Source organism: Rhincodon typus, chromosome 20, assembly GCF_021869965.1.
Source record: "Rhincodon typus isolate 14 chromosome 20, sRhiTyp1.1, whole genome shotgun sequence".
NCBI classification, from domain to species: Eukaryota; Metazoa; Chordata; class Chondrichthyes; order Orectolobiformes; family Rhincodontidae; genus Rhincodon; species Rhincodon typus.
In genome coordinates this window covers 45,579,755-45,592,398 of record NC_063351.1, presented here as the reverse complement: position 1 = coordinate 45,592,398, position 12,644 = coordinate 45,579,755, and the positions used below count along the sequence as shown (strand labels likewise).

Genomic DNA, 12,644 nt, shown 5'->3' with positions numbered 1-12,644 from the left:
CATTTCTGAAGAAGGGTCTAGGCCTGAAACGTCAGCTTTCCTGCTCCTCTGATGCTGCTTGGCCTGCTGTGTTCATCCAGCTCTACACCTTTTTATCTCAGATTTTCCAGCATCTGCAGTTCCTACTATCTCTGAGTTGTTATGATGGCTAGTGTTGTAAAAAAGAGGGACCTAGGGGTGAAGCCACATAATTCTTTGAAGTTTGTATCACATATGAACAGTGTGGTTAAAAAGGCATTTGGCACACTTGTCTTCATTGATCAGTCCTTTGAGTATAGGTGTTCGGAAGTCATGTTGAGATTATACAGGACGTTGGTCAGGCCTCTTCTGCAATACTATGTCCAGTTCTGGTTGCCCAGTTATAGGAAGGTTATTAACAAGCTGAAGAGGGTTCAGAAGAGATTTACCAGGATGTTGCTGGCTATGGAAGGTTTGAGTTATAAGGGAAGGCTGGATAGGCTGGGACTTTTTTCACTGGAATGTAAGAGGTTGAGAGGCAACCTGATAGAAGTTCATAAATTAATGAGAGGAATAGATAGAGTTAATGGTTGTCATCCTTTCCCTAAATTTGGTGACTTCAAGACTAGGGGATACCATTTTTAAAGTGAGAGGAGAGAGGTTTAAAAAAGACATGAGGGACAAATTTTTTACACAGACGGTGGTTTGTGTGTGGAATGAACTTCCTGAGGAAGTGATGGATGCGAGTGCAATTACAACATTTAAAAGACATTTGGATAAGTACATGAATAGGAAAGATTTGGAGGGATATGGGTCAGGAGCAGACAGGTGGGACTAGTTTAGTTTGGGATTATGTTTGGCATGGACTGGTTGGACAGAAGGGTCTGTTTCCATGCTGTACGACTCTGACTCTATGGCTGCAAGTGGAATACATTGTGTTGAAGGGCAGTGGATGTAGATTCAACAGGAACTTTTTGGATATATTCTTGAAAAGAAACAATTCTCAGGACTGTGGGGAAGTAACAGAGGCCTGAGACAAATTGAACATCTCTTTCAATGAGTTAGCATGGACTGAATGAGCACCTTAGTGCTGTATAAGTTCATGATTTTAAGTATGCACACTTTCTGAAGTGTAAGTTAGTGGGAATTCTGGCTCACTTCTATCTCCTTTCATCCCAACTCCAGTGATATCCTGATTAATGGGAGCTTCTTTACTGCTACTCTGATAAAAGTACGTTGTTTTGGCACTGACCAGCCAGGTATTAGACGGGGTATAGTCCCTAAAACATTAGGTATGAAAGGAAATGAATCCAGCACCTTATGACAGCAGTAAAGTGTCTTAAAGCATTTCACAGTGGGCTATAAGCTGCTGAAACTTTTAATACTTTCAAGATTGATACATCAGTGATGAGCCATTCATAGACAGCATTTGAGAAAGAGCAATTTAATTGTTAAAGTAATGGTATCATGCATAGGATGTGCCATTTTACCTAAAGTAATGATGATTGCAATATTGATTCCACGTTAATACAACCTACTGGTTGTACAATTCTTTGAGATGCCCAAAGGTCACTATATAAATGCAATATCTTCAATAAATTATTATGACTGACCCCTGGCGGCTCAAAGATGAAGTACTTCATAATGATTCATAGAAATTTGTAAGATTTGACTATCAATTCATTGTTGGCCTGTTTTAGCGGCAATTGTGAATAACCCTACAATTGTCCATGGTGCTAGACAGGGAGCAACAGTCAACCAGATCCATTTCAAAGCTAACCATTCTTGTTGCTCCTCAATCACACCATCTCACTCCTTGTAAGCAACTTTGTCATAGAGTAATAGTGTCCTAGAGTCATACAGCACTGAAACAGACCTTTCAGCCCAACTCATCTATGCCAACCAGGTTTCCTAAACTGAACTTGACACATTTACTGGCATTTGACCTATATCCCTCTAAACCTTTCCTATCCATGTACCTGTCCAAATGTCTTTTAAATGCTGTAATTGTACTCACCACTACCACTTCCTCTGGCAGTTTGTTCCATATACATACCACCTTCTGTGTGAAAAAGGTGCATTTAAATCTTTGCCCTCTCACCTTAAATCTGTGCTCTTTGGTTTTGGACTCCTTTGTCCTGGGGAAAAGAACTTAGCAATTCACCTTATCTACGCCCTTCATGATTTAAAAAACCTTTATAAGGTCACCTTCAGCCTCCTACGCTCCAGGGAGAAAAGTCCTGGCCTATGCAACCTCTCCTTATAACTCAAACCGTCCAGTCTTGGTAACATCCTTCTAGATCTTTTTTGCACCCTTTCCAGTTTAATAACATCCTTCCTATAGCAGGGTGGCCATAAATGTATGCAGTAATCCAAATGTGGCCTTACCAATATCTTGTACAGCTGTAACATCACACCCCAACTCCTGTACTTGATGCTCCAACTAATGAAGGTAAGCATGCCAAACACCTTCTTTACTGCCCTGTCTACCTGTAACACCACTTTCAAGGAACTATGTACCGGCACCACCAGGGCTCTGTTAGATAACACTCGCTTGGGCCCGACCATTAACTGTGTAACTTCTGCCCTGGTTTGTCTTACCAAAATGCAACACCTTGCATTTATTTAAATTAAACTCCATCTGCTACTCCTTGGCCCACTGGCCAGTTAATCAAGATCCCATTGTACTCTTAGAAAATCTTCTTCACTGCCACTGTATGACCAATTTTGGTATCATCCCGAAACTTACCATCCATGCCTCCTATGCTCTCATCCAAACTGTTTACATAAATGATAAACAACAGTGGACCCAGCACCGATCCATGTGGCATACTGCTGGTCACAGGCATCCAGTCTGAACAACAATCTTATGCCACCATTTCCCTCTGTCTCCTACCGGCAAGCCAATTTTATATCCAATTGGCTAGCTCCCCCTGGATCCCATGTGATTTAACCTTAAGAACCAGTCTACCATGCAGAAACTTGTCGAAGGCCTTGCTGAAGTCCATGTAGACAATGTCTACCAATGTCTATCTTCTTGGTCACCTCTTCAAAAAACTTAATCAAGTTTGTGAGGCATGATTTTCCATGCGCAAATCCATGCTGACTATTCCTAATCACCCTTTGCCATTCCAAATGCATATAGATCCCATCACACAGAATGCTGTCCAACACCGCTGACATCAGGCTCACTGGTCTACAGTTCCCTGGCTTTTACTTGCAACCTTTCTTAAAAAAGATACAACATTAGTCATCCTCCAGTCTTCTGACACCTCATCTGTGGCTATCAATGATACAAATATCTCTGCCTAGGGCCCCAAAATTTCTTCCCTAGCTTCCCACAATGTTCTGGGATACATTTGATCAGGTCCCAGGGATTTATCTGCCTTTATGCATTTTAAGAACTCCAGCACCACCTCTTCTGTAATGTGGAATCTTTTCAAGACTTCACTATTTATTTCCCTGAGTTCCTCAGCTTCCATTGTCTTTCTCCACAGTAAATACTGAGGTGAAATATTCATTTAGTGTCTCAACCATCTCTTGTGGTTTCACACATAGATGGCCTCTTTGATCTTTAAGGGGCCCTATTCTCTGTCTAGTTACTCTGTTGCCCTTAATACACTTGAAGAATCTCTTCGAATCGTCCTTAACCTTATCTGCCAAAGCTATCTCATGGCCCCTTTTTACCCTCCTACTTCCCTCTTAAGTGTACTCCTAGACCCACTTTACTTCTCAAGGGATTCACTTGATCCCAGGTGTCTAGACCTGGTATATGCCTCCTTCTTTTTCTTGACCAGAGTCTCAATATCGTTGGTCATCCAGCGATCCCTACTCCTGCCAGCCTTGCCCTTCATGTGAGCAGGAAGATGTTGTCCATGAACTCTCATTGTTTCCCTTTTGAAAGCCTTCCATTTGCCAGATGTCCTTTTACCTATGAACAGCCTTTCCCAATCAACTTTTGAAAGTTCCTCTCTAATACCATCAAAATTGTCCTTTCCCCAATTTAGAACTTTAATTTGTGGACCAGGACTATCCTTTTTCATAGTTATTTTAAAACTAATAGAATTATGGTTACTGGTCTCAAAATGATCCCCCATGAACACCTCAGTACCTTGCCCTGTGTTACTTCCCAAGAGGAGGTCAGGTTTTGCCCTTCTCTACTAGAGCCATCTATATATTGATTGAGAACATTTTCTTGAACACACTTAACAAATTCATCCTCATCCAAGCCCTTAACACTACGGCAGTCCCAGTCTATGTTTGGAAAGTTAAAATTATTACAACCTATTAGTCCTACAACTATCTGCAATCTCCCAAAATTTGCTCCTCAATTTCCTGCTGACTATTAGAGGGGTAATAGTACAATCCCATCAAAGTGACCACCTCTTTCCTATTTCCTCAGTTCCATCCACAAAGCTTCACTGGATGATCCCTCGAAACTGGTAGGATTAGAACCCAGGCCTTCTGGTTCAGAGATAGGAATACTACTGCTGTGCCACAAGAGCCTTTATCACACCATCTGGATTTTTATTCCATTTAGTGCTGTGGCAGGATTCAAACCTTACATTAACTTGGGCCTTTGGATTATGAGTCCAGTGACGTTACCACTACACCACCAGCTCCCCCTAAAAATGGTGGGTATGTTGGTTTTTATACAAATGATAGGGTGGGGGAAGGGGGTATTGAGTAAATTGAAGGTGGAGATAGAGCCCAAAGAGAACAGTTGAACTGACAAAGGAGTGGATAACGATCAGGCTGGAAGGGTGAATAGCTGTTAATGGGGCATGTTAGTGGCTAACAATGGGTTGTGTGTAATAGCAGACTATGTGATAAAAAGGTCTGGTGGGTGAGAGTTGGGATAAGGACGTCAGAGAGCTCAAGCCTGAAAATTGTTGAACTTGATATTGAGTTCAGAAGACTGTAGAGTTCCCAAGCGGAAAATGAGGTGCTGTTGTTCCAGCTTGCGCTGAGCTTCACTGGAATACAGTATGAAGCCTTAGACAGAGATGTTGGCCAGCGAACAGGGTGGTGTGTTAAAGTGACAGGCAACTGGAAGCTCAGGGTCTTTTTTGAGACAGTGTTTCCAGCTGCACATTACTGTCTAGTCATTTTTCCTGGGATCTGAATGAGTGGTTGGAAGGAATTTAGGATTGGGCCTAGTTAGGATTTCACTGCAATTAATTAACATCCAACATCCAAGGTTTTGGTTGTGGTTTTTACGTGAATCTCGACACTTTGATGCTGGTGTTAACATACTGTTAACATCAAGGATACCTAGGCTTTGTTTATAGTGATCACAAAGGAAAAAGGTAGTGCATGACTATTGTGGATCTGTATCACTATATGTTTTGACTCTTTCAGAAGAAGAAGAAACTGGCAAAAATAAAGAAACTATGACTAACACAGATTATTTTTATAGAATTCCTACAGTGTGGAAACAGGCCCTTCAACCCAACAAGTCCACACTAACTCTCAGAGCATCCCACCCGAGTCCATCCCCCTGAAACCCACTTAATCTACACAACTCTGAACACTATGGGCAATTTAGCATGGCCAACCCACCCTAACCTGCACATCTTTGAACTGTGGGAGGAAATCAGAGCACCCGGAGGAAACCCACACAGACAAGTGGAGAATATGCAAACTCCACACGGACAGTCGACCACAGGAGGAATCAAACCCAGGTCCCTGGCGCTGTGAGGCAGCAGTGCTAACCATTGAGCCACCGTGCCGCCTGGAAAAATTGTAGAAACAGTATACGAATTCGATCTATAGAGATTTGCAGCATTAATCTGTAGGTCGCAAGATTGGCTATTGTGAGAATGAAATAAAAGATTTTTAAAATACTGATGACATTTTGAATTCAAAACTTTTTAAAATGTATATTATGGAATACTGTACAGCTTGTTTAATTAGTAAATGTGAAACCGAGAATTATTTCTCATGATTTTAGATTATGAAGAAGGGTCCCGACCCGAAACGTCAGCTTTCCTGCTCCTCTGATGCTGCCTGGCCAACTGTGTTCCTCCAGCTCCACACTGTGTTATCTCTGACTCCAGCGTCGGCAGTTCTTACTATCTCTAAGAAACTATGACTGCTCTAGTTGTTAACTCATTGGGATTATTTGCTCTTTCACTAATTGTACTCAAACTTTTACCAAACTACAGTGTTAAGGTAAGGAGCAGGAGATCTAGAGAGGATAAGAGGAAAAACATTTTCACCTAGAGATGGTGGGTGTCTGGGACTCACTGCCTAAAAGGCAGGAAACCTCAAGAAATGAAATCACGACTTGAAATGCCGCAGAATGCTAGGCTGCGGGCCAAGTGCTGGAAAATGGAATAGGTGGAAACTTGATGACTGATGCTGACATGATGGGCTGAAGGGCCTTTCCCCATGCTGTAAAAATGGTTCTATCAGGTTGAAGCCAGCACCAACATTCATTGTTATCCCACTTGGTACGAAGGTGGGTTCAGGCACGTAACCTTTTTATTTCTCTTCTCTCCCAGTTTGGAGTCACATACTGTGTTGTAATGTACTCTGAGGGAAACTCTATTAAACAACCTGTTGAAGTGGTTCTGCCGACAGACCTGAGTGATTATCGTGGAATGTGCACTGAAAATTCTCTTCGCTCGTTCCCGCCACCTTCCCCTCCCCCTTCCTTCTCCAATCATGCCACGGCCTTGACAACAATGAAAGTGCCACATTGTACCTGCAGGTTCCCACCGAGCTGGGTGGGGTTGTAGGGAATCAGCCACACACTCCACAAAAGGGAGTCACATTCCTCTCAGCATTCAGTACTAAATGTTCCAAATGGACAAGGACAACAGCTCAGGCAAAGCGAGCACGGTAAGTGCTAGACAATGAGTGCCAATCAACCCCTGTAGTCTCTCCAAAGAGGCTTAAGTGCTGGGCCTATCATTAATAGATAAAATTGAGGGGTGGAAAGAAATGCTGGGAGGTTGGCTCTCAATGTGCTATTTTATACTTGATCTCTTTCTAAGAGAAAAAATGATTTCCTACAGTGGTAACTGTGTGAAAAATGCTTCCCTTAAAAGTACACTGTTCTACATTTATTACACAGAATTTCCAGCACAGAAACAAACCGTTAGGTGCAGCAGGTTTATCTAAAAGGTTAATGCTTCACATGAGCCTCCATCTTCTTCCAACTCAATAAATATATCATTTTATTCCTTTCTCTTTCATGTTCTTACTAATTTTACGTTGACTCCAGAGGTCTGATGCTAGTTTAAGCTCTCCTTGTGTCGCACAGCATCTCGGTAGTTAGCACTGCTGCGTCACAGTGCTAGGGACCCCCATTCAATTCCACCTTCGGGCAACTGTCTGTGTGGAGTTTGCGCATTCTCCCCGTTTCTGTGTGGGTTTCCTCCGGGTGCTCTGGTTTCCTCCCACGGTCCAAAGATGTGAAGGTTAGGGTGGATTGGCATTTGGACATAGTGTCCAGGGATGGGCGGCCTGGGTGGGCTAGCCATTGGACATGCAGGGTTACAGGGTTGGGGTTGGTCTGGGTGGGATGCTCTTCAAATGTTGGTATGGGCTGAAAGCCCTGTTTCCACACTGCAGGGATTCTATGAATTACACTGTATGGAGTAGTCAGCTGTGATTATTTACTGGAATTTGAACTCACTTTTGACTGACAAGCAATTTCGCGGCCTTGGCAGCATCGGTGAAGAGAAAATCAGAGATCCTCTGAGGAAGGGTCACCGGACCCGAAACGTTAACTCTGATTTTTTCTTCACAGATGCTGCCAGACCTGCTGAGCTTTTCCAGCAACTTCTGTTTTTGTTCCTGATTTACAGCATCCACAGTTCTTTTGGATTTTAATTTTGCTGCCTTTGTAGGAGATGTAACTCTCCAGTCTCATGGCAGAGGCTTTTAAACTTTTCGGTCTGGGGGTTCATAGTCACCTCCAATTGGTGTGGAGAGTTCATGAGCTGATTGTCATACTTGCCACCATGTATCAAGGGGTTTCTACAATGTGGTTCGTGAGCTGAGAATTTGTGCGTGTGTACACATAGCTCCCTTTTCATTAATTCATTGGAAGTGAGTTAATTCAAAAAGAACCAGCAGCAAAGCTTTAATCTTAAACAAGATAAAGATTACTGTTACAAAGTGCTGTATGAATTACCTTAGTAAAAGTAACCAAGTTATTGACTAAATACGTACAAGGGTAAAATGCAGATAAGGATAAAAAAAACTTATATAAAGTTGAATTTCAAATCAGTTCATCTGGATATTGGAGGTTGCAGTGAAGTGTAGTTACCTGGAGAGAAGGTTTGAGGTTGACATATCGTGCTCAGCAGCTGTGATGGCTTTTGTAGCTGAGTAGTCCAAGTTTGTTTTTGTAGGCAGACTCAGTGGGTAGAGTAAAAAATCCCTTTTCCTTACTGGTTCTGCCGGAGTGACGCCTGGATTCCTTTTATAGGAATGAATTCTCAGCTCCTTCTTCTGTAACTCCTGGTGTCAGAGAGAAAACTTCACTGTCATGTGCTGTTCACAGTTACTTCAGCTGAGAGCTGTGGCCTAGAATTGACTTCACAGGTTCTCCTGAGGTCTCCCCTCAAGATTGCTGGCCAGATTTCATACAGTCAAAACTGAGAACTGCTCCTACATTATTCCAATGAGTCATTGATTCAAAGAAAAGTCAAGGAAGTCAATCAAGCCGGAATCCCTTTGAACTATCTTCCTAACTCCTTGCCGTTATCAAAGTAAATATGACTTTTTTCAATCTTTAGAGGATTCAATTGAGTTGCCTGAGGCTCACTGAATCCCAAATGTCTTTTATGATCTTATTTGAGTTAAGCACAGTCTGGTTCCACCAACTGGATGATCGCAGTTGAATCCATAAGAGAAGTGACTTTTGGTAGCCATGTTTAAAAAGCTTCTTTGTGCCAATTTTATAAGGAGTTTGCAGGTTTTTACAAAACCTATAATATCAAAACTTACATGTTTGTGACAGTCACCAAGATTGAGACCAGTTGCATCTGCTGTATCCCTATTTCCCTGGTTCAAACTTCCTTGAGCTTCACAATGTTGCCTCTCCCTATCTCTGTAAGTTCTCTCAGTTCTACAATATCGCAGAACTCTTATTCCTTTTGTGTACCTTTCCAACTTTGCTCACCTCACCAATGCCTGTTGTGCTTTCAGCCACCAAAGTCTCGAGCTTTGAAACTTCCTGTCTAAATTTCATTATCACCATTCATCCTCTGTTAACATCCTTCTTAAAATGTACCAAGTTTGAAAGTCTATGGTTTATCCATGTCAGCACAGAAGTGAATGTCCTCTTGATATTTGATAAGGAAGGCAGAATGAACTTATGCTTGTGTTTTGTGGAGTCTGTTTCGTTGGCAGCAGATATCAAGAATTAGTAAACAATGTGCCCACAATTACCAACAAGCTGATTGGTGTAAATTTGGAAAATTACCCTGTTTAAAAAAAAGTGAGATTTTGATATAAAGGATCAGTTGCACCTACAAGAAGGGCAACTGGGAATTTATTTCTCAAAAAAGGGATCAAATCAGATGGTCCATTCCAGAATTCCTGCGTGCAATTTCCTGATTGGCGACCCCAATCCCTGTTGAAGGTAGTAAGTCCTTCTGTACTTGTTTCTCATTTGTGAGTGTTGCTGGCTAGGATAGTATTTATTACCGATTCCCAGTTACCCTTGAAAACGCAATGTTGGGCTTTCCTCTTGAGCCCCTGCAAGCTGTTTGTTTTTATTCATTTGTGGGACATGGGCATTGCTGACTGGCCCAGCATTTATTGTCAGCCCCCAACAGCCCTTCAGAAGGTGGTAGTGAGCTGCCTTCTTGAACTGCTGCAGGCCATGTGCTGTTGCTAGACCCAGAATGCCCTTAGGGAGGGAATTCCAGGACACTGACCCAGCAACTTATTTCCAAGTCAGAAGTCACACCATACCAGGTTATAGTCCAACAGGTTTAATTGAAATCACAAGCTATAAATCACAATTTATAGGCAGAGAGAGACCAAGGGCAGAGAGACCAAAAGACCATATAAATGGTGTGAGTAGAGTGTTGAATAATAAGTTCCTACAGGTGATCTGAAGTACTAGATGGTGTGAGTAAAGTGCCAACAGCTGAGTAACAAGCAAAGGGATGACCTATAACCTGATTAAATGAGGCAGAGAGATAATTGCAAAAATTAAATATGAGGTGGTGCTGGAGGCAAACCAAATGACTGGAATAACATAGTAGGTATAAGAGTCGCATGCTGAGGGTCTAACCAAAGTAATAAGTAATCCAAAACTGTACAAACTAATTAAGGTAAAGAGATCATAAAAAATTATCCAGGTGATAGTGACAAAACAGGACAGTAAGGAAGATTTTAGAGAATCAGAACAGTGGGTGGGGTCACATGTGGCATGATATGAATCCAAGATCATGGTTGACACTGTCTTCATGAGTACGGAACTTGGTTATCAGTTTCTGTTCGACCATTCTGCATTGTTGTGTATCTCAAAGGCCACCTTGGAGGACACTTAACCAAAGATTGGAGGCTGAATGTTCTGCTGAAGTGTTCTCTGACTGGGAGCGAACATTTCTGTCTGGTGATTGTTGCGCGGTGTCCATTCGCCTGTTTTCGTAGCATCTGCATGGTCTCACCAATATACCATGTTTCAGGGCATCCTTGCCTGCAGCACATGAGATAGACAATATTGGATGAGTCACCTAAGTATCTGCTGTGTACGTGGAGGGTGGTGTTCCTACGTGTGATGGTAGTGTCCATGTCGATGATTGGACATGTCTTGCAGAGGTTGCGTGGCAAGGTTGTGTGGTGTTGTGGTCAATGTTCTCCTGGAGGCTGGGTAATTGCTGCGAGCAATGGTCTGTTTAAGGTTTGGCGGTTGTTTGAAGGTGAAAAGTAAACATGTAGGGATGATCTTGGTGAGATGCTTGTTGTCATCGTTGACATTTTGAAGGCTGCAAAGAACATGGCATAGACCCAAGGCATGTGACTCTTATATCTATCATGTTATTCCAGTCATTTAGTTTGTCTCCAGCACCACCTTATTTTTAATCTTTTGTAATTATCTCTCTGCCTCATCTTATCAGGTTATAGGTCATCCCTTTGCTTGTTTTTAAGCTGTTGATACTTTACTCTCACCATCTAATACTTTGAATCACCTGCAGGGACTTATTATTCAGCACTCCACTCACACCATTTGTATGGTCTTTTGATCTCTCTGCACTTGATCTCTTTGCCCATAAATTCTGTGTTCTGTCTGCTCCTCTCTCACTTCACCTGATGAAGGAGCAATGCTCCAAAAGCTTGTGATTTCAAATAAACCTGTTGGACTATAACCGGGTGTCATGTGACTTCTGACTTTGACCACTCTAGTCCAACACTGACACCTCCACATCAAGTCAAGATGGTGAGTGGCTTGGAAGGGAACTTGCAGGTGATGGTGTTCCCATGCATTTTCTGCCTCTTGTCCTTCTAGACGGAAGTGGTTGTGTGTTTGGACAGTGTTATTGGTGGTGACAATATGCTCTTGAGTTGGGAATTCCAGGGTTTAGAACCAGCAACAATAAACAAAGGACGGATACACGTCCCAGATAGGTTGATATACAAAGGGAACTTAGAGGCAATGGCTCCCTATGCATCTGTTGCCCTTGTCTTCCTAGAAGGCAGAGTCTGCATTTTCGGGAAAGTGCTCATAGAAAGTTATACCCAAAGACGTTTACTGCTCTGAAATATTTCTTTTTACATAACATTATGGCACGTCATTCCTATTATCACATCAAAAGAAGATTGACAACCATACAATACTTAATCTTCGATTACTTTTCATCAAAGAATCCTGATTTACCTATGACAGAAAACTTGGTTCATTGCAAAGAGAAGCTTTGGGTCAGATTGATCCAGTCAGTGAGACTGTTATAATCTCTGATTCTTGCATTCTCTGGCTGTTAGACTGATGAATGCACAAAGCACACTTCTGTTTGAGTTTGAAAGTACAAAGATAAAAGAAAATAAAAAGAAATGACTTGGAACCTTCATATCTGCCAAGGCAGCAAACCGCACTGGTGGTAGGTACTTGTGGTGGCAATGAATTTCTTCTTCCTCCCTAGTCCAAGGTCTCCAGCTGGCTTCAGTTGACCTTATTGAATAAAGACAGTCGTTGTGCAGCAACATAATAGCTGTTGACTATTTTCTCATCCTGCACCCATCCACCCCCACACCCCAATGGGTTTCCTTGCCTTTCTGAATGTATTGATTCAGGCTGGAGATTGGAGACGAGTCCTTGGGCCTTGAACTAACAATCGTCCTTCAATTATGGGCAAGGCAGTGAGGATCAACAGACCATATAACTCTGAAGGATGTCACAGCCATGCCTGATCCAGTGATGACACTCCTTTCCCCAGTGCAAGTATTGGGATCCACCCAGTCTGTTTTTGAGCAACTGGTTAATTTAAAGTCAACCTAGTCATTGAGATAATGAAGCTAACAAATAACACTTGCAGATAGAGGATAGCAGTTGTATCAATGCTCTTTGATCTGAGTCAGAAGGTTGTGCATTACACACCTCAGTGCAAGTTTCCACTGAAGTGCAGTACTGAAGGATGCCTGTATTCACTCCGGTGCAGTACTGAAAGATGGCTGTATTCACTCCGGTGCAGTACTGAACATTGCCTGTATTCACTCCG

At 42.3% G+C, this 12,644-nt stretch overlaps 1 long non-coding RNA gene across 2 annotated transcripts in view; it reads right to left on the bottom strand.

Moving 5' to 3' along the window:
* The window catches only part of LOC125485552, a 47,592-nt gene extending 36,306 nt beyond the window's left edge, over positions 1-11,286 (bottom strand). Inside the window, exon 1 of one of the 2 annotated variants that reach the window (XR_007264263.1) lies at positions 8,240-11,286. This is a non-coding gene — a long non-coding RNA (uncharacterized LOC125485552). The remainder of the gene's footprint in view (positions 1-8,239) is intronic. The other variant, XR_007264262.1, reaches the window with a different exon arrangement.
* Between the last annotated feature and the right edge of the window lie 1,358 nt (positions 11,287-12,644).